Source organism: Barbatula barbatula (assembly GCF_947034865.1).
Source record: "Barbatula barbatula genome assembly, chromosome: 5".
Taxonomy (NCBI): Eukaryota; Metazoa; Chordata; class Actinopteri; order Cypriniformes; family Nemacheilidae; genus Barbatula; species Barbatula barbatula.
In genome coordinates, this window is record NC_136769.1 from 7,980,571 (window position 1) to 8,003,912 (window position 23,342).

A 23,342-nucleotide genomic window follows, 5' to 3' on the forward strand; every position below is an offset into this window, starting at 1 on the left:
ATACACAGATATATATTATGTTAACACAAACTTTTATTCTGAATGCGATTAATGCTCTTGTTTTTACCTAATATATTTCTCCGCAGTGCGCATAGTTACATACGTACATACTTGCATGTATATATTTATATAGAATTTAAACATAAATGTTTTATTCATTATACATTTTAAATTACACATAAATATTGCTAAATAGGCCAAAAGATATGAATCAGTTTCTCTCACAAACATATTGTTTCGCTTCAGAAGACCCACTGGAGTCTAGATAGATAGACAGAAAGACTCAAGGCCAAGTATCTCCAAACAAGTTCTGAACACACACAAGTTTTCCAAATGTTGCCCCGTGGGCATATAAAGCTGGCTGGCCTGAGCCACTGTTCCTAGTTTGATGGATTCAACTGCAGAACAATGACTAATAGCCAACAGGCACGGCACTTAATGTTTAATACAGCCTCCCGTTGACTAATGCCTCCCACAGCGCAACGTTACAGGAATCGCACGCTGTTTGTGTTCCGCTGCTCTACAAAGCCAATGAACAGAGAGTGTGTGTGTATGCTGTCTCATGATTACAATGTTCAGGTCGTGTGCACTGAAACAAAACACGCGAAAAAGAACAGAGAATAGGAGATGGCTAGGAACCCAATGAGTATGAACTCAAACAGCATGTACAAACACAAATAAACGTGCACTCTATACACAAGCAGACACACACTCCTTTGTTTGGGAAGTTACTTTTAAACTTGTGGACTAAACTTTTCTAAAAAAAAACCAAAAGCAAAATGTGAAAAACCCCACAGAGAAGGACAATCCAGGAAGTTTGACCTGAGATTTTTCTTCGCTTAAAGAGAAAATCTCACACTGAGCGAGAAAGAACTTCAAGCTTACCCCTCTACACACACACGCACACACAATGACAACTACACAAACACACAGCGATTTCCCTTTGTTCGTGTCACTTCCTGTCCAAATACAGCACAGAAGCTCTACAGTACATGCAGAAACTCAGGTTTAAACTGGAGAAAAAGATCCTTAAACAAACACGAGAGCCTCCTTCCAGCAGTTTATAAACACATACGCATTAGATCTACTCTCGGTTCCTGGTTGTCTGCAGTAAGGACTACTAAAACAAACACGGCATACAAACCCAACAAGTAGTTCCCCACTAAGAAAATGCTCACTGTAGTCACACCAGTCACAATGAAACCGAGGCTGTCTGTCTGTCTGGCTAAATAGGCCGTCTGTGTGCTCACAGTGAAAACATCAACTGAGCCATGCAGGTGTGTCATTGTTCATTATTGTCAAAGACATCATATTTCCTCAATGAGACTGGGAAAACAGTTTACGCAGAGATCCCGCAGGTATAATCAAACAGTGACTCAATACACTTCAAGACTCGTAAACATTCAGCAAAACATCCACATTTATAAAAAGAAATAGGTTGTTCAGGTGATGCAGACAAGCCATTATTGTATGGCGCAGCTGAGGGTTTAACAGATTTATTGGAGAGGCTGATATCAAAGAGTCCCCCCATCTTCAAAAGAAACCTCGCCTGTTTGTTCTTACTGCTTTACAAAGAAATCCTACTTCACTTCTTTCTTAGTGTGAATCAGTCCAAATAATTGGCCAGTGTCTCCCTGCCTTTCACCCATGACGTGCAGGGTTTAAAGTTTCTGTGACAGTTTTACCAGGGAGTCTGGGCATGCATGACTAAAGCCTAATTTTTACTTGTAGGGTCCGCATTGAGTCGACGCATTGGTACAGTTTTGGAGAGGTGCGCATTACGGCGTAGGTCCGACACACAAGTAAAAATTGCGCTTTAGGGAGGTCTTTTAAATGGGCCAGTCTACAGAATTAGTGCAAAATCTGAGAAATGTTTTATGTATGCAAATTGTAGAATATCAAAAGGTACACATTTCTAGTAGTTGTGCGGTTAATTTTCATATTGTATTTTGAGAAGGTTTGGGAATATTCTTAGTCTACCCAAATGTTGTCACTACCGAAACACAATAATATATAATTCAATAAAAGTATATTAAAAGTATATCTTATATTTACATAAGATTTAGTTTGAATCTACTTTTTAGCTATGTAAATCATCAACGGTTAAAATTTTTACAATATTTTTTATAAGATGTGTTGTATTTTGAATCCAATCTTTATTTGTAAAAGGCGCGAAACTGATCATGCTGATTTCAAAGTTAAAAATTCATTAGTTTATATATACATTGAACCAAATATTGATCATAACACCGGAGTTGATCATTTAATATATACCTTATTTTTGACAAAATCCCTGTGTTTCGGTCGTGACACACACATTGTCAGTAGTGATTGTAATATTTTGGTAGTGATCACAATATTTAACAGCCGAATCAGACTTTCAACATTTTATGTTAATACAAATAACTAACTATGCTGCACATACGCAGCCAGCACATATAGCAGACGCACATCTGACAGTGCATATATAATAGAAAAGCTACAGCACACATACTATATCACTACTAAAACATACTAATATACAGTGCAAATGATTTGCCAAGGGGTTTTGTCCCACATAAAGGATTAAGTGTTCCTTTACCTCACTACGGTAGTGACAATTTTAGCCTAGCTCAAAGATGCTAATCAGCACATGGTTAGCAAGCACAGTTCTGAACAGATGTTCACACATAAAAAAGTTCACTTAATTGCAAAAAAAGATGTTTGGTAATAATGTTCCTTCAAGACGTACATTTTCAGACTTTTGAACACATTTACTAAATCATAAGGCCGATCTACTCAGCATGTAGCTTATTGGAGAGAGGGACACCGTTAGTTCTTGTTTTCTATACATTTAATTTCATAATGACAATTAAGGTAAAGTATATAACATTACATAGAAGTGTGACTCTACTACAATAGTTTTCAATTTGCATGTATAGTATTTCATTGTTGTAGCTATAATGTGTGTTTTTGAAAATGTATTGGCCTATTCAACTTGTGAATGATCTGTTGTAACAGTAAACAACTAAAGAAACAAAATTATTTTATTCATTACCTTTTTTTGCTTGCACAATAATTTCTTTGCGTTTATTTGTAAGTATATTAAAAACCAATGTTCAAAACTGTCCTCATATTATCCTGATTCACAACAGTAAGCTTATAATAACTATTTAGTATTTGAACTGTCGGGTACAATTCCCTAACAAATGTTATTTTTACGTAATCTGACTAGAGGAAAATGTTATGGATTGGACAATAGGGCTGTTTATCTTCTGTCTGAACAGGGTATTCAAGGACTTAACAAACTAATGTAAGATATCGTTTTTGTAAAAACATACTCTAATCAGATTGCCAGCTTTGCTGAACCGGTCGCCACAGTGCTCACAGGCAGTAATGAAAACACAGAAAGAGATGTGCACATGATGGTTCGGGTTAGCGGTCCTGAAATCTCATCCTGCTGGCATCACTACAGGCCTCTCGCAGCTGCTGAGAGAACTGAGCTCACTTCCTTCACTAGCAGTCGGGAGAAATATACGTTCTGGCAGGACCTTTAGAACGCAAATCACACACAAAAGAAAGTGTTGACGGATGACATGTGGAGATGCAGCTAGCTTTTCTTTTCAAAAAACAAAACAACGGTTTCCGGATTTCGACAAGCTTCCCAATGTGCTTCTGCCAAATGTATGCATCCAACACCAATTTACAGTGCATCCTAGGGAACATACATACTAATACTACATCTATTTCTCCACTATGTGTGTTCCCTGGGTATCAAACCCACAACATTTGCGTTGCTAACACAATACTCTACCAACTGATCTACTTTCATACTGCAGTGCCGTAAGCCATGGTACTGTTGCGGAATCTAAAACTTGTGCAAATAAACCAGCCGTGGCAATTCAGAGGCGATAACGGCGGTATTCAAACCTAACACTCTAATTAATGCTTCACTAAGCGACAGGAGAACGTTGCATAGCAACAGTCGAACCAGCGGTCTCGTGGAAAACGGTGGGGGGGCGAGACTGCGAGCGTTCAAGGAGCTCGGTTGGAATAAACAGACAGTCTGGAAATGAGAATGAGATTCTCGACGCCGTGAACCATTATCTTTCTTTGTGCGTTCACACGTGACAGTCGGAATCAAGAAGCCATGATAGTCTCTATTGTCCCGGAGTCTTTTAAGAAGCAGACTTAAACCTGTCCACAGAGACCAGCCGACCAGTGGTGAGTCCTGGAAAATGATACTCGCATCACGCTCCTTGCCTTTCAGTTCTTATACTGTTCTGTGATCCCGTTCTTTGAGGGTGAACATCACAAAACATGTCTAGTTCATATTTAACTGCAAGAAGCTAAATATTTATATTTTTCATTTAATAAATCTTTGAAGCCCCCCTTATCCAGGAAATGCACTTTTGAATGTTGTTTTAACATATCTGTATGTCAGGAGTACAGCACCACCCTAAAATGTAAAAACATCTTTCATTTTTTCAAATAATTTTTTTTAATCCCCAAATAAACCTCTTGAACAAGCTGTTGGTATTCTCTCACATTGATTGAGCCCTCCCCATGACTGCTGCTGTCTCCGCCCACATCGAGTTGTGTCTGCCATTGTTTTCACACTGGGCTACTAACAGTGAGCTACAAGAATGTTTTCTAAACAAACATGGCGTTTTGTTAGTTTAAGCCCGACGCAGGTCTAAGGACACGTTTACACGGTGAAAAACGGAAACGTTTTTCTTCAGCGTTTTTGAAAAGTTTCACGTACACACGACAACGTGATCAAAACAATCCGCGTTCTGATCCAAAAGCGCCGTTTAAAAACCCTTCATCGCAGTGAATGAGTGTTAAGACTTCGCTGTAGATAATAATTAGTCTCCGCTGGTGGTTATAACACTGGTGTAGTAAATCTACACTTTTCTGGAGAAGCGTTAACAAACTATTGCGCAGCACAAAAAACCCATGTAATCCGCCATTGTTGTATTTGTTTCTTCTTCTTCGTTGTGTTTTGGTGTACACGCGCATACCACGTCCCCACACCTGATACGCATGCACACGATGTCGTTTTCTCGTTCTTGCGTACTTCAGGGTTTTCAAGGAAATGAGAACGCCATGGTTTTCAACAACTTGCACTTTGAAACCCGTTTTCAAAAGTTTGCGTTATCAGGCACCTAAAACACAGTTTCCGTGTATACAGACAGCCAAATTGCTTAAAATTTTTTTGCTTTCACTTGAAAACGTTCTTGTGTAAACAGGCCCTAATTTTCCCGTCCAGCGCCATGTTGTTTAAATAGCAAATACATTTGCGCTCATTTGTGTGCCCATGGGCGCCTTGGTCTAAAAAAGTGGTGTGCTCAGGCGCATTGCTATTTTGAGGAACTGAAAAATGTGTATTTGTTATTTAAAGAGCGCGTTAGAAATACGTGCCTATAGGCAGGTGCACAGCGCTCGTATATTCTGCTTATTACACACAGAGGGACGCGCAGAAGCACACAATAATGCCAAATATTAATAAAAAAAATTACAATGTAAAGGATTATTATTGTGGACATCAAGATAAAAATCCGGCTTGTCCTGTAGATGGTCGGCTTGTGCGCTTTAACCTCTCGCAAGAGCAGACGCGTTTCCTTTCTGGAGAAGAGAATGCTACGAATTCCGCCATGTAAATAGAGAACCCACCAGGGCGCGAGTGCAACTGGCTCTTGAAGGGAATGGAAGATGACACTCCGATTGGTTTAATGCATGTTACGGCCAAAAAACACCCATTACTCATTAAGAGAATCGGGACAACCCCTTTAGACCATGCGCCCAGACCATTTCCCGCCGTTAAACCAGCAAAAGTGGATTCTGACACACCCTGAGTGCAGCTGCGCCGTGCGCTTTAAACCATGCGCTTAGATTGTGAAAATAGGGCCCAAAGAGTGCATGTTTTCAGTTTTTAAACATGTGACGCATTTCCCTGTGTATTTTCACGTATAAAAACAATGTGCACGTTGCAAAGTGCATTCCCTCAGAAATCAGCGTCCTCGGTTTTTAAAAAAATAACACATTTGTCTTATCTACTCTCCCTTATACAAAACAATGTGTTTGGTCTTTAATGATAAGACGGTGCATCTCACATTTGGGGGCCTTTAAATCTGTCCAAAAGACAAACCATGTTATAGTACAATTTAGAATTTTTCCCCCAGCTAAATATAATTATTTTTTCATTTAAAATGAAAATAATATCCCAGATAATTTCTGTACCGGTTACTTAATTCCCTCTTTTATGATCGGGGGGTTGGGTGTTGAATGAACCCTGGAAACAGGTGAAGGTGAGGACAGATGGAGAAGTCTCTGGAGGAAGACTGCTGGCAATTTATTGAAACAAGCAGATAAGGTGTTCAGCATAGTAAGCATTTTTAGAGGTTACAACATCTCCCTGGCTTTCTCGTGAACACACAGAATTAAAGACGCACACAAAATTGTGTTTCCTACGGGTTCGTTTTCAGGGCAATGGGCAAAAATAACCAACTCGGGTCCTGATTCGATTTCTCAGATAAGAGAATGAACATACAAAACACTTAAAACCCCCAAAAAGTCTTGCGTCATAAAGCTCAACCCTTTAGGTTTGCAAAAATGGTAATTGGCGCAAATGTAGCTTTTATTTTTTTATTTTTAAGGTTTACTTTTTGTCTCATCATAATTTGCAGTTTTTTCTTCAATGAAGATCTGGCAACCCTCTCACCAGCGAAGGGCTCGTGAAAGTGGCTAGCTCGGTCTCAAAATGTGCAAAAGTAAGGAATTTCCCTGTTATTTTCTTGCACCCCATAAAACCAGAAAACAACACATCTCTAAAGGCCATTTGAAGACGTCCTTAACAACTAGTTGTTGAGTTCGGTTCCGTACACACTGCGTGGAGTTAAAGGGGTTGTCAGTTCGGTAGTCAAATGTGGTTTTCACTCCCGTAAATTTGTGAACTGTCTGTGTACAGAACAGGTGCAGTGTGTACGTGGCCTATAAAAGCTTAGAAACATTTTAACACTTTAATAAACTGCTACACAGTTTATGTGTTTATGGTTTTTCTTTGGCTGTGCTTGTAAGTGACTCTTTGCTGAAAGAGCACCCTTCACAGATCAAGTTACCATATTTAAACCATATTGAAGACAGAATTAAATGTGTTGACTTTAGCACATGGAAATGTATCCTATGACGGTGTTAAAATATTTTGCATTAAAACTAAGCGTAAAAGCGTATTTATGAGGTGGCTGATTCGTATGATGTGAATCGTACAAAAACTATCGATTATAAGAAAAACACTGAAGCCCCTCCCCTAACCACACCCCTTAACCTAACGTCACTGGCACGGAAGCAAATACGATTATACCAATGCAATTGGCCACAGTATACAATAGTTACAAATAGCCTTGAGATTGTTTTGGTAATAGGGATGAAACTACGGAGAGGGGCTATAATTTGGTTTGCTAGATGCACAGAAATGACATGCTTCACCTTTGAGGATAACATTGCTTCCTGTCTTCCTTCCACAAAAAGACGATTTCTGAAAAAGTGCATTCCTCACTCCTTTAGAAATGGGAACAAAGGCTTTTCTCACCGTTGTCTAGAACGACATAACACCAGTTTGTTAATATCTACTGTATTCCTTTATGAATACTAGCAACTATTAAAACCTGACCAGAGATCAGTTTGAGATTAACGCACATGGCTGGCATGACATTAAACGACTCACTGGACTTCCTTTTCATCTCTTTGTGAGTCCAGAGTGCAGCTGCTGCTTTACAGGGGAAACCATTGCATCCGTCACACAACTGCCGGATATCCTCCTTTGGTCGGGGGAGTCTAAGCTCTAATTCATTTCCCTTATAAAGCTTTGGACGGGATGCCCTAAATAACAGCGCACATGACACACATTTGGCCCAAACACCTAAATCAAGTAGGCTTGCTTTGTGGGATGGGAAGCAAAAGTAAGATGATTCTGATTGTAATATCTTAACTCTACTACATAATGATAAAACTAAATAGTTTGATAATACTTTAGTTGCTTGCTTCCAGGCTGTTGTGCTTGGAGGTCCAATCCGCTTTCTTACAGTGCACTGGTAAAAGGCTAAGGCCTCTCGCTTAAAAGCACGCCTGAGGGCAGTGGTTCCTTGAAAAACGGCGATCGGTCAGCCAGCAATTAACAATACAGATATACGGAGTGGAAAATGGACACACATCAGAATCAATGAATCAAAGTGGCCCAGCTGACCTAGATTCCCTGTCTTAGCAGCTCTCCTCCTCCTTGTGCTACTTAGGTCAGCCATCAATAACATTGCTGTGCTTCTTCAGTCCTACACAAATGAATGTTTGCCTCCAAGGAGTACCAGAGGGGGTCTGAAAGAAGGCAGGCAGAAGACACACGGACACACGTGAACCGTTCCTTTTGGTCTGATAATCCAGTCGAGATAACGCACGACAAGAATCAGGACGAGATGCAATGCAGCGGGAATGTGCTACGCTATGTAAACACAACTGAGGATAGAGTTACATCAAGATAAATGTTATTGCAGAGCGCCAGCATGAAAAGTACAACCAGGTTGTGACATCATGCCAAACACATCACCATCAATATCATCACAGCTGACTGCAGGAATGATGTATTCTTATTCATATTTTATTTGGTAAATTAATAAAATGAGTTAAAACGCAAGACTGAAAGCAACGCACCTATTTTTATGTTCTTTCAACAAGGGCACACAATGTATTATTATTGGCTGTAGCGGTAACACAAACCATATGAATTTAAACAAATGCTTTTACCCCAATATGACCTTACACATGCGATTCGTCACAGTATTTCAGTCCAATACGCAATGGAAAAACATTTCTCGAGGGTCCATGGCTAGCGTAAGACCGCTTCGAGACGGTCGTGCAGTCAATAAAACGTACATTCTTTGATCACGAGTTTGCTACCTCATTTTGGGTTAACATAAAAAAGAAACAAACAAAAGAATTACATCACAATATATACTGTAGATAAGATATATTAACATTTCTTTACTGTTCACCTGTTGAATTCCTGGACTATTGTATATAAATAGCCTATGAAGGCTGTTGTAGGATATGGAAATTCTGCTTTATTGATTCCAAATCTGAAAACACCAGACCGTACACCAGATCACCAGACCAGAAGTGATTGTCCAATCAGAAAGCCAGATCAATGCACCCTGTTCGAAGTCACAATCAAGCTGGAAGACACGACTAGCGTTTCCAGGGCGACCGGGCTACCCGCCACTCGTCCTATTCATTTACCTTAGCAGGTTTGGGAAGGAGAATGGATGGAGGGGAGGGTCACTGCTGATTTGTAAGTGGCATCTGGCAGCGAATTAGCACCTGAACCCGGGTCAGCTATCAGGTGGCCACACTTGAGCTCTCAAGTGTCTGAAACCGAGACCAAAACCCTACAGAGACGAATGAGAACTGTTCTGTAGTTCTGTATTAGGGCTGACAGGGTATCAGCGTTTCACAACATGTTTGACTACTTTAGTCAGTCAAAATGGAAACAAAACGCTTTAGTATGGTAATAATAGCATTGATATTCGTTTTTTAGGATTATTGAAACATATACAATAGAAATGTTTATTAAAAGGGGTGTCCCAATACTTGTGTCTATATAGTGTATGTAAAATGCGATTTCTCTTTGAGCATAATATGTTTTCAGATAAAATTAATATATAAGATCTATAATATAATGTCACTAAGACACTAAACATGTATCGAGTACATATTCAATATTACCATTGCTAAGCAACCATAAACATCATACAGCAAGGTTAATTTCCTATATTACTTACTATTATTTACATTATTATTAATCAAACTATTATTTACATTATTATTAATCAATCTATATCCATGTCATTTATGTGATTTATTAAATACACTTAATATCATGCAAATGATCATCCTGTGTTTTTAACATCTTTACTGCAGTAAAAGTGGGAGCCATTATGACCGAAACATTTCTCTGAGACACACTCGCAATAAAACAAATGCATGTCAGTGTGACAGGGGGCACGACTTAATGAATACATATGAGGTCCTTTATGGCTTGTACGTGTGTAATCTCAGGGTTGAACAAATTTCCCCCCGTGGCCGTTGACTCCCATGAGGCCTCTTGGTGCTAAGAACTGTCAATCAATCAGGCTAGACAACCAATCCCCTAAGGTGCAGACCGACACAGATTCAGAAACACATACAGAAGCGAACAGGAAGTGACTTGAATGAGCAGAAAGGTACAGTGGGACGGAGCGTAGTGTCCAAATATACACAAGACAAAGGTAGCACGGTACATAAACATTGATTATTAATTTAGCAGATGGGTTTGAGTTTGGCTTTATGAACATTAGACAGTTTAAAGAGAGTATGAGATAGATTAACATATCAAGTGTGCAGGGTCTCATTGATACACCACCATAGGAAATTAAATAGAGGTCTGAATCCCTATGGCTGCATAATGAACAATGAAACCATTCCCCTAAAAACAACTTTACAAGCACGCAATGATGCCACGCCACCATAGAAGTGCAGTGAAAACCAAAGCAATTCAATGACAAACGCACATAGCTCCTGAAACAGGTCAAACCTGGTCAGTCATTTGCTTAACAAATCAAGTTTGTTCCCCCTTTGCATTAGAGCTCAATAGAAAAAACACACTCGCTGGGAAATGTGGAATCTAATGGGGTAAAATAAAGAAACATCAAATCTGCACTGAACAATAAAATAATAATAATAATAATAATAAAAGCATGTGCATAAGACACAAAGAGCTTAGCTTAAATGTGCATGGACGTCATTTCCTTTGAAGTTATTTCAAGATTTGCGGCAAAGAAACCTGTAGGGGATGGAAATTCACAAGTTGTTCCTATGGCAATGGACTGTGTATCAGAGGTGAGGAAAGGCCCCTTTGACCTTTTGTTTAAAATATTCAGTCCCAATGAAAGTGACGCATCCAAACAGCTTTAGGAAACTAGGCTTTGGAGGAGTGAATCTGTCAAGGTCACAATTCACCCCAAAATCTAAAGAAAATTATTAAAGGAAAACTAAGAGTATATGAGGCCCTTCCTCCAATGTGAAAAATCAAATATTAATATATATATTGATAAACACCATTGTGTTAGATTTAAATAACACTGGTTCAGAAGCACTTCCAGTCTTACTTTTCCCACACATACGGTAAAATTAAGTCACAAAGATGTTCGTTTAACATTTTGATTCAGTTCTAAATGTTCTGTTGGTTGTATTTTGTCCCGTGTCTGTAGTGCTGCTGAAACAGGAAGAGCTTCATGATCAGTGATGTTTACGTCTTGCAAAATTGTCTGAAATTTAAAATTTTGTTGTGCCACAATTTATGCTAATTTAAATGTGAAAGCTCCGTATTGAAACAGGAGTATAATGAGAATAACTATTAATAAGAATGGTAATTAAAAACACACGAAAGAAAAATCCCATTATGGTAACAGGAATTTAATGGGAAAACATTCTTAATTGCAATTAAATTATCAAAATCCTAATTTTCTTGAGAAGGCACAGAACATAATTCTTATTTTATCTCTTTTGGTGTATGAATGAAATGTTATCTGGACATGTTCTTGACTGGTTGAAAATGCATAAACTGCATAAAATCCAATGCCAACCTAATGTTTTAATATGTCCAACATCAGAAAAAATATGAAACAAAAAGAGACCAGCACCATATGTGAGGTTTATCCATTCAACAATTTCATTCATTTAAATCTTAACACTACAAAAATTTGACAGTGAACATGAAAGTTGACTCTTTACTCTTTTCCCAGTTAAGAACATTTTATAGATTTTGCTCTGAAAAGCCCACTGAGCTTAATGCTAAACGCTCTGCTCACAATATGGAAAACGGCCTCATTAGCTGGTTAAAGGTTAAGCCGAGCGGTGAGACACAACACACGTGTGTTATGAGGTGTCTGACCATTCTCTCATTAAGCATGAACTCTACTTACTTTTTATTCTGAATAAAAACTAACTGTAACCAGCCGTATTAGAGACAGCTGTGACAGATCTCACACCCTGGAGTCGCCATGGCAATCGCTGCCGAAAAATCCAGACGTGCAAGACCGGCACATAATTAACATCAAACACATGTTTAAAAACTTGAGGTTGTGCCACCTTGATTTAACACTTCTGAGTATAATGCACAATAATCTTTAAAGCGAAAAAGAATTTTATTGTATCTGAACTTACAAAATAGAGAGAGCGAGAGAGAGAGAGCGAGAGAGAGGATGAGAGAGAGGATGAGAGAGAGAGAGATCGCGAGAGAGAGGAGAGGGAGAGAGAGAGAGAGATCGCGAGAGAGAGGGGGGACAGAGAGAGAGAGAGAGAGAGAGAGGTCAGGGCATAAATTTGACTAAACCATCCCTATAATGATAATTAAAGATGCAGGGATACATTGAACGTTCATGGAGCATTAGTCAAGGTCAAAGTTTAGTCAAGGTCAAAGGTCAAATCACACAAATGGCAAGTGTTAGCTATAGTGTGCACAGAGACACAGCAAAACACCATTTTAAAAACTAACTTTCCTCAACAAACAAATGTTTTCTATGCCATAGAGCCCCATCATACGAATCAAACCTGATTATCATTTAACCGACATCGATTGACTTGTGTGTTGATGACGAGAGCTTTTATAAACCGTACATCACATGAACATCATCAACTAACTGCTATACTGTTTCTAAATGTCCTCCACATCCACCAGTCATGCCTGGCACTTGCGGTATTTTGGGAAAAGGTAATATAACCCAAGCAGCGGGTGAGTGCTGTCCCTGTTGAGTAAAACACACACACACACACATACACACACATCTCCGCTCTGTAAGGCAGCTACACAGCAGTTTCTGAAGGAGAAGTGTGTGTTGAATTTAAAGGAACAGTTCACCCAGAAATGACCAAACCACATCATTAAATGACTTTAGTGTGAAAAAAAGAAATGCACAAACAAAAATAAGTGGCAATTATTTTACACAAAAGAGATACGGCATTTGTTGGAGCAACATGAGAGTGAGCAAATAAGCAAAGTTTTATTTTTGGGTGAACTGTCCCTTTAAGGCTACAATGATACTCACCTGACCAAAGTCAGATGATGGACGAGAGGAAAGCTAGTTAACGTCAGGATTACAGCTGCAATCCTTCATTTCCCTAGCTGCTTTAAATGAAACCGTGACGCTCCAACGCACATACATTACCTAAAAACAAGACCTGCCAACACTAAGAATGTAAACACATATTTTTAAAGCCTTCCAAGCATCCAACCTTGATACATTTTCAATTTCCAAGCATTGATTATGTTTGTGTTGAAACGGATGCCTTCATAACTAACTGACTAACAAGTAGACGCAGCTGAAATATTACTGAGATGAAATCAAGGGAGCCAGTGAAAAGCAGAGGATTGAGACTAAGACCCCCACGGAGAGAGCACCCACTCAGAACTCCTCCGTGGGCATCACACAAGTCCAAATAAATCTGCTTCAACGTAAACAACACGGCTGAATGTTTGCCGTTTACAGACAATAACCACAAGGACATACTTTCAGCCCTTATGCGTTTTCGCTAGTATTGGTGAAGCATCTGTGGTGGTTTGAAGGCAATGACAAAAAACTAAAAGGAGTCAATGTTATGTTTACATTGTAAATAGATCTTGTCGGTCTTTTGGAGCAGTTTCTGAGGAGTCATTTCACAATATTTTTTATTTATTTTGCATTATTTATTTTGCATTATCTGTTCTGAAAGAAAGGCTCTGAATGAAAGTTTCCATTTGAAATGTCATGCAATCCATTATATGAATTAGTGACACCGGTGGCCATTAAGTTAATTTTCCATAGTGACACGAGCGAACCAAATCTTGGAAAACAATGACTTAACGTAAACCCCAGACATATCAAAGTGCCTAAACCTGGTGTTCCCCACAAAACGGTTTTAAAAATCTATAGAAACCATATGGGACACAGGAGAAATACGATTTACACACATGCCGTTTCTCATTATGCGTTCTTCAGCGGTCTTGTGTCCTGGGGTTCTCGCTCAACGTCATCAATAACAGTCAAGTCCAGATTCAATACTCAAGACCCGGATGTGTTCTGGATGTCAAGGATGCATCGAATGACGTCTTGCACGCGTACGGAACCTGCTTGAAGTCTTTTTGAAGCTTTATTTACGCATTTAACATTGACATTGTATCGACAACAATATGTGCTGCCTGGCACTTTATAAACACAACGTGAGGAAAACCTGAGCAAACAGAATTGTGGAAATTCCATTTAGAGGTTAATCTGAATGTATACGCATTGTGCATCTGAACATCCATTAACAGTCCGTGGTGCCACCTGAGGCTAAGATAACCGTTGCAAAAAAAGGCCCTAGACTATCAGATGAAAATGTGGTACATTCTCCTGACATCATAATAGAGAGCTAAATATTCAGATAATAGAAGCATGAAGAGTTTCTGTCCATCAAAGCCCTTCCTTGTCCAGCCGCTGTTCTGCCCATTTCGAATAACCCAACACTCCACCACCTGAGTGCAAACAGATGAAGCATTCACACTGTATCTAATGGACCGTGTCTGACGTAGGTACAGCTGAATCTCTGAATAACAAATGCAGGAAACGTAGTAAACCGTAAATACGTTGCAGCATGCATTATGCTCATTTTTCTTTTCAAACAGGTGAACATTTGGTCATAATCAGATGACAGAAACCATCAGCAAACTGTCTGTCATTTCAAGTACATCTAGTACCATTTTTAACAACACTTAATTCGGAACCTCACTTACATAAAAATAAAAACAGCATTAAAACATAGCTCAGGAGGTGATCGCAGGTGGCGCCTGTCTTGCATGAGCACAAGCGACGTGGGGTTTACTAAAATGAGACTTCGCAAAGCGTCCATGCTGTTTGCTTGAGCACGCAAAACACATGGCACAGATATCTGCATTCGCAAACCATCAGGAGCTGATGGATCTCCAGCCACTAAACATTAAAATCCTGGCTTGTGTTGAACATTTCTCTTTTCATGTAATCCCTGAAAGATGAACAATTGTGTCATTTTTCTTACAATAGCACCTGCTTCCTACACTCACTGCGCGTAACACAAAATGAACAGTGATGTAAAAATAATCCTCAGTGTCATTTGTGACAAACAAACTAGGGAGAACTAAAAACTTTATTATCCTTAACAAAAAGATCAGTTCTGCTCAACTAGCCTAATATTAAAAACAATAATATCCTTTTTTTATCATTCTCAATATCAAATCCCTATAAACAAAAATATAGGTCAGAACAGCCAGATGTAGATGTCCTTCAAAAACCTTGGATGTCCAAATTCACTTGAAATGGAAAAACACTACGTTTTAAATGATTAAATACTGTGTTATCAAAGTTGACACACACTTTTTCATACTTCTTTATGTTAAGCTATTTGCAAAACCCAGTGACAAACAAAGGGTGAGTAATAATAATGATTTATGGCAAAAAAAGAAAAATCACGAAACATGGAGATTCGAGATTTGAAAATGTACTTTACATTTGTAATAATGCTTTATTATTTTACTTAAGTTACAGAAAGATAACGGAAATTGGTTGTGTGTTAGATTACCACAATAAAAATTCCAACATTTTAGACTAATTGAGTTTGATATATGACCCAGACATTTTCTGACAGTTTTTGAATTTCTCCGGGTGGAATTGTGGTCCCACAACAGAGTCTGTCTGATTCAGATTGCTCATTTGGGAATCTGTGACATTAAAGGGCCCTTGAACAGTGTCCTTGCTCAGAGACACCCTGCAGTTTCTGCCTTAGCTTAACCATGAACAATTATAAACAGTATTAGTCGAGGGTGTGGATTATCATACAGTATAACCCACAGAAATGCTATTCTTTAAGAAGTCTGTTCCTAAGAACATCTTACTGATTGATCTTCATACATTAAGCTCATCTCTGATGTAACTGCAGTCGTCTACGAACAGCAAATAAGGTTTGAAACATGATTCAGTGGACATTGCACAAAATCTACTTTGAATCCCTCTCTGAATTCTCTTTGCCGTCCCCCCTTTCGAAAACAAGCAACGTTCCTTCAGCAGTTACAGTATTTTTGATGAATAATAAGGAGACAAAACACAAAAAAATGAAGTAGACTTCGTCCTAATAACTACCTGCCCGTCCTGTTTTGGAGCAGATCAAAGGTAATAATCCCCCATAATCCTCTGGTGTTGCCCTTGCTGTTGTCATGGTCAGTATGGGCTGCCTCATTGTTGCTAAGCTATCACGATTGTTCAGAGAAAACCACACTGGCTCAGTTTCACAGGGTAATGCCTATTTCACGGATGGACAGCCACCAGGATAATTAGATGAACCCTGAACGGACACAGAACTGACGTGGCGCTCGGACACAGAAACAAAGTCTTGTTTTTCTCAAACTAAACGGTCAGGGTTACAAAGAAGATGGGCTGTAGGGCTGACAAAGAAATGTATAAAGTTTGACAGCGAGAGAGTGTGATAAAAGAAACAGAACTGTTGAAAACTATTTGAAAATTACAATTTAGTAAGGCACATTAACACGCATAAAGTGACATTTACTGCATCTGGTTTAAACATATCAAAAATGCCAAACAAGAGCCCCCACAGCTAACATGATATATTGTAATAATCTTTAATAGGCTATAAATGTAATACTACATTTTTGTCAATGGTGGCCAAAATATCTTTCTCGGTGTTCATCAGAACAAGGAAATGTATACAGATTTGGAGGGTGAGTAAATAACATTTTGGGGTATACTGTTCCTTTAAAGTCTACCCTGAACTTTTAGGGGTGGACATGCATTAGCTTAAGCCAATTAAATTAGGAAATTTAAGTCGTTTTAAAACATACTTTATAAAAAACATTGCTGGTGGACATCCTGAGACATCACGTTGATATATTTTAAGATATGTCAGTGCAAGTTGTTTTCGATTAAGACTCGGACTAGGCTAGTTAGTCTCGGACTAGGCTTAAGCCCCGCCCGGGAAACCGCCCCTTATTGTGAAATTTTGATCCATAATATCAAAATTCTGGTTTAACTGATTCTTTGGTTATCTGCTTGATGGTTTTGTGCTATTATTCCTATTTTGACACTGCAAACAGCCCATCACCATGAAATCCCAAACTGCGAACAGTACATTTTCTTTCTGCTGTGTAGTGCCCAGGTAGCACCGCCCACAATCAAATCTCATTGGTCCAAAATGTATTTCACATATTATACCTCAAATGCATTCTGATTGGCTGTAATTGTGTTTCTCTACATGGATATCTTGAATTTGTTTTGATTGATCAATCATTTGAACAACTTTCTTCAAGCAAACGCATGATCCTTTTGAAGCACCATTGATAGCATCTTAATATTTTTTGTTTGTTTATCCTTTTCCTGATTTCCCGGTACAACCTGTTTTTATCATAAGAGATAAAAAAAACTCACCATGAGAAGGGGGTACGGGGCCTCACGGCAAACCGGTCACGGCTACAGGAGAAGCGTTTGGGGTTGTTCCTTTGCGGCCAGGAGCCCAAGTCCCATCTCCTTAAGATTTAGACCTCAATCGCACTGTAAAAAGAGACAGAAATCACAAGATCAATATCAAACGCTTCATAACAAAAACAGTGGCCATCACTTTCAGCATCCTACTATGTGCCGAACAGTCTAGAATCGAGCGTACATATAGACCCACACATCCCGGCGGAACCATCAGCGCAATGCTACCTTATGTTTGTAGGGAGGGGTTGTTAAAGTGTAGCCTTAACAGCAATGAACACACTGAACACTAACACACGCGGTTTAATTAACACATAACATGCACATTTACACATGTCTGTTCACAAGGGAGCCCTGCTTCTCTCCGGAGACATAGAAAGAGCGAGACAGAAGGAAAGAGAGAAGGGAAAAAAGAGAGCGAGAGAGAATACAGAAGCCAAACAGCTGCCAACAAACAGAGCATCATTTCTATGTCAGAATATTTAATGGGGCTTGCTAAGTCAAGCATTACTTTTACTATCGCTCTGGGTAGGGGATTTAAAAAACGCTCTGAAATCCCTTCGACACGTTTCAGCTTCGAGTTATTTTCCAACTTTTTTCCATTTCAAATACTGTATCTCAACTTTCTGTGTGCATCTTGACCTCCGAGCCTCCAGACGGCTGACAGAGTTTCTGTAGAGCAGCGGGTAAACTCGGATGTCATCTTTCATTGTTGATATACGTCCCTGTTGTGTGTATTGTGCGGGTGATACCTGAACCCCCGACCGTGTAGCGGAGGGACACGGATATCGCAAACCACAGCCAAAACACGCCGATGAGATACGCTTTTTGTTACCCGCCGGCCATGTGGGACATCTGCACATGCCATCAGCACTTCAACGATGCATTTGCTTTTTAAACAGGGATCTACAATCCATACGAGAGATAGGTGCATGGCCTGATATGAAAACAGGGTGTTGCTTACTGCTAGAAAATGTTGAGTGGGTGAGAACTTTGAGTGGGAAAACTGACTGTATTGTTCAGCACAGCCAGATGCTGTCTGAAGAGAAAATGTATGTGTGAGAGAACATTATGTTTGTTACTTTCCATCACCTGATGTTTCGTGCTGTTAGAGAACAGGGATCAAGAGATGATGTGCCTACAGACTCTCGTGTCTTTGTCTGTAGATTTTGCATTGTGACTAGTATTGAAACAGCTCGACCAGTCTTCCGATAAACATATGTATACAAAAATAAAAACAAATAGCAAGTGGAATGTGTAGAAAGAACACACACAAAGACACACACCAACTGCTTCGGTAGGAGCGGACTTATTCTATACTCAAGAAGACCTGAGATAAGGAAGTGCAGAAACCCAACATCACCCAGATTGCTCTCGAGTTTGCAGACCATTATGTGACTCAGGCTATTCCAGTCATTGTGTCAAACCTATGATAAAAACATGGTGCCTATTGTGGGTAATTCAAGTTTGACTGCCATGCCATCATATTCCCATGCTCTCCAAATGACTTCCCGACATCTTTACACTGCATCCCACCCATAAAGGTGTCCAAAAATAACACCCAGGACCCCTATAAAAGCTTTCCTGTAGCTCGATGTTAAGAGCATTGCGTTAACAACGCAGGGTTGTGGGTTGGATCCCAGGGGATTGCACATACCTACGTATAAATGTATAGGATAATGCAATGTAAGTCGCTTTGGATAAAAGCATCTGCCAAATGCATAAATGTAAATAAAAGCAGAAGGTTACTGGATTATCAGCAAATTCCAAAGAGACAAAAGTAAACATGACATATGGCTTTTCCCTGTTGATGTGGGAGGCTGCTTTCCCCTTTGCATTTCATTCACTATATGGGCTTTACAATAATAACCAAAACCATCCTTTGTGAATCTCAGCACTAATCTGATTGTAAAAACCCTTTGATCTTCAAACATTCCTGTTACGGAGCATATACTGTACAGGATGTAATAATGATCACCATAGAAACAAGACGAGAGGTAATGAGAGCATTAACGCAGTGTTTTGTGCAACATTCATTGACGGTTACCAAAGGCTTCTGTTCATTTTCTGACTAAACTGGAAAATACATGTACTGTACAACTTTTAAAAGTACACTTAAATGTTATAGACATGAAAACGCGCTTAAGAACAATATAGCATGGGTTTTCTACAGTTTTGGGGTGGTGCATTGATTACCATATGTATTACCCGAGCTTTACTAGAAATATCCGATGATGTAAACAAGACTGGTTCAGTGCTGGTCCAGAAGATTTGCCTGTTTCAGTTACACCAATGCAACCACCATAATACAACCTACAGAATATTTATAACAGATTTAAAATGTTAAACAAATATCTTTAAGACTTAATTATTATATGTAAGATATATAATAAAATAATAAATAAATAAAAACTTTCTGGACCAGTGTTTACATCTGGAAAAGTGGTGTATAGTAACTTGTGAAGTGGTATATAGTAGATTTGGGTGCTATGGTTACATACTTTTTAATTCATGGGTCTATCACTATCACAAATAGGCACCATTAATCCCTGTGCAAGATAGGAGACTTTATAGACCGGATATTCAAACTTTTAAATAATATATCATCTTATATATGTCAAAATCAGGGTTCAAAGACATTTATCTGAGTTTGTCATCAGATAGGCAGTGTTGTGTGCCTAAAGAACAATAAGGCCCTCATACAGCAGGTATCCAGCAACTGGTGTCAGCAGTCCAGTAACAACATCTGGTATGCTACCGTCCCGAATCTGACTATCTCTCTAGTCGAACGCAGAGGGCGGAGGTATAGAGATTGTTCACTTTGTCTAAGGGCAGCTCTTCACTCCCACACAGGTGACGTGAGGGACCTCAGTACGTAGGCAGAGAGAATGAGAAATCTGTCACACATGCAAATTTACTTTGAGAGTTGTGAAGGAACAAAAGTGCCATTATGTGAAGAGACGACACCCAGTCTGGGTTAACCGGCCTTGGGCGGTGAGAAGGACAGAGAAAGAGAGACAGAGAGAGAGATTATTCAAGTAGATGTTACATAAGAAATCTACAATATTAGAATGACAAACATGCAAAGAAATTATACAGAAATAATTATTTGAAAAAAATTTAATCTAAATTTTTGATGAAAATTATATGTAATCATAGATTATTCTACTATAGTTCATTCTTTGTCTAATTTTATTTGCTTTAATAATGAAATGAAACACAATTTATAATTCGATTATTCGATGTTGTTATCATAAGCACTTCGTTATAATAGACAGACAGATAAAATGTAAAAGAAAAGAGATAAGAGAACAGAGATAAGAAAACAAATAAGACAACAGAGAAAAAATAAATGACTTCATGAAGGGCAGATGGCATCTACAACCAGCACAGACTCGCAGAATGATTTTGGCCTGCCCACAACACAAACACAGCAGAGAACCTATGTACACAGCTTATGTATGTCTATGACATACACCACATGACTCATGATGGACATATTGCAAAGTTCTGAGCTTACATCAAATAACGCAGGACACGATCTTGCTTTGTCTCCTTAATATCACGGCATTATCGCATTCAGTTTAATGTGAGAGCAGGTGGATAATGAGATCCTCAGATAGACGGAGGCACTAACAATTCCCGCCCTTCCGAAGTTCTGCCGTTTGCGGTACGAATGCTCCCCTTCACACTGCAGGCTTTGTCCAACGTCCCTGTTGAAGCGAGCCAAAATGAGGTGTAATGGAATTCAACAATGAGGATAATGAGGGCCAGCGAGCCACCCGTCTCAAAGACGGCCTTATGTCCAGCCATGAATGGATCCCGTCCAGAGCTCCTGCTACACAAAGAGAAGGACACGTGTCCCGCCACTCGCTACAGCCAAATCAAGAGGCGGCTGATAATGAGACAGCACACCGTGCCTGCCCTTCTATTCTTCTCAAGTCTTGTGGTTTAAATTACATTTTAAATATGGCCTTCTCTCATTACTCCAAACTTTCATTGTATGCATTGAGGCTTTTTCACAAAGGACTCTGGAACCCTTGAGGATGCCGACATGGTGTGAACTTGAACAGTTTGGAGGACAAGATGACAATGTTACCGCAGACTTTTGAGACTTTGGGGTACAAGCAACCTTAAAAATAAAAGCCCCGAGATACTTGCACATATAAAAAGATATGGTTGTCATGGTGATTATTTAATGGATTTCTGAGTTTTACCTATTCGACAGGAAGTTCTACGAAAGACTCGCCCATGTGTTGAGTTGCTTTCAACAGTATAAGGGTACACGAGAAAGGATGGATGACCCTAATTCCTCTGGGACATGATGGGAGGGGCTGTCATTCCAAGATGAGGTGGATAACTCAAGTCTAGACAAACCCATGAACCCAGATCTCAGGATCCAGGAGGCGGGGCGGGGCGGGGGGGGATCGGCATTCTGTAAACCATCTGCCCTGAAGCTGATAAATCTAGATTACGCCATGTGGGGAAGAAAGGATGGAAAGATGCAGGGGCAGTTTATCCTGTCGGATGTGCAAGACCGAGAGTACATTCGACAACAGCGGTCATGGATTTCTGAAGAGGTGATGAAAACACAGAAAACATATTTCATCATAATCATATTTGAGTCATTATGTGACTCAGGGATATCTTAAAATTTCCCTTATAACTACAGTCAGTTTGTGAGTAATCGAATATGAAACCTTTTGTTAAATCATATGTTTTAAAATAAATTGTTGACCTAAAAACTACAATTTGTCATCATTTACTCATCCCCATGTTAGTCTAAACCCATACAACTTGTATTCTTCTCTACGTGAAACGGAAAAGCAACTCATAAAGCCATAAAGTGCAGCTAATAAACGTGACCTTTTACCTTTTTTTCCATTTCTGAAATCACATAAAAAAATGACATAGCGCGTTAAAGTGACTTCATGACTTTGATGATTCAATATCAAACCGGAGGTGAATAAACACCTTACATAATGAAACGGTATGTTTTTATTACCTAAGAATGAGCTATTTCTATCTACATACACGGCGGGTCCCCTTAAGTGGAGTTCGCCATGTTGTTTCTACAGTAGCCCTAAACGGACAAACTGCTCAAGAGAGTGTGTTTTGTAAATACATTATCTCCTTTGGTAAAGAAGCGTAAACGTGACAACATCGTAGTGCAGTGTCACCAGGAGTGAGCAGTTGGTTGCAATTCACAACCTCGCCGCTAGATGCTGCTAAATTTCATACACTGGAGCTTTAACAATTCACAGTGATGAAAAGACCTTGTTGGAGTGTTTGTTACGAGTAAAATTTCACAAATCTTTCAAGTTCCGAGCAGACAGAGCCTTTCTGTATTTTGAGAGGTTGGACACTTCATTCACAGAACATGTCATTTTCTTACAGTTCCTCACAAGGTCACATGTAATCTTATTCCAAACAACAAAATGGCAGTGACAAATTCACTGGCCACTGTGCCCGGTGCCAAACTCATTTATCATGTACAGAAACCTTACATCTGTTGCCCAACGCCGCACAATAACACACACGTCTCACTGCAACGTTATGACATCATAATAGGAATGCTTTGTAATTCGGCAAGTGAAGCTGACTAGTTTATCTATAGTTTTAGTGACGGTGATTTATTTAGCATGAAAAAAAGGCTTTATGTAAGTTCTGAGAAAACAAACCAGACTTTCAGACCTTCAGAGTGGGCGACAGACAGGGTTAAGGGGTGCTCGAAAGGACACCCACCGGGCCACAGCGCCTACACAGAGCCATTTAATACAGCTCTTTCCCATCAGGGGT

General features: G+C 39.3%; 1 protein-coding gene across 1 annotated transcript in view; it reads right to left on the reverse strand.

Moving 5' to 3' along the window:
• The window catches only part of tanc2a (tetratricopeptide repeat, ankyrin repeat and coiled-coil containing 2a), a 104,967-nt gene that overhangs the window by 67,024 nt on the left and 14,601 nt on the right, over positions 1-23,342 (reverse strand). The window contains exon 2 of the mRNA XM_079456585.1: positions 17,493-17,615. The gene's annotated coding sequence lies outside the window, so the exon portion shown is untranslated. The remainder of the gene's footprint in view (positions 1-17,492; positions 17,616-23,342) is intronic.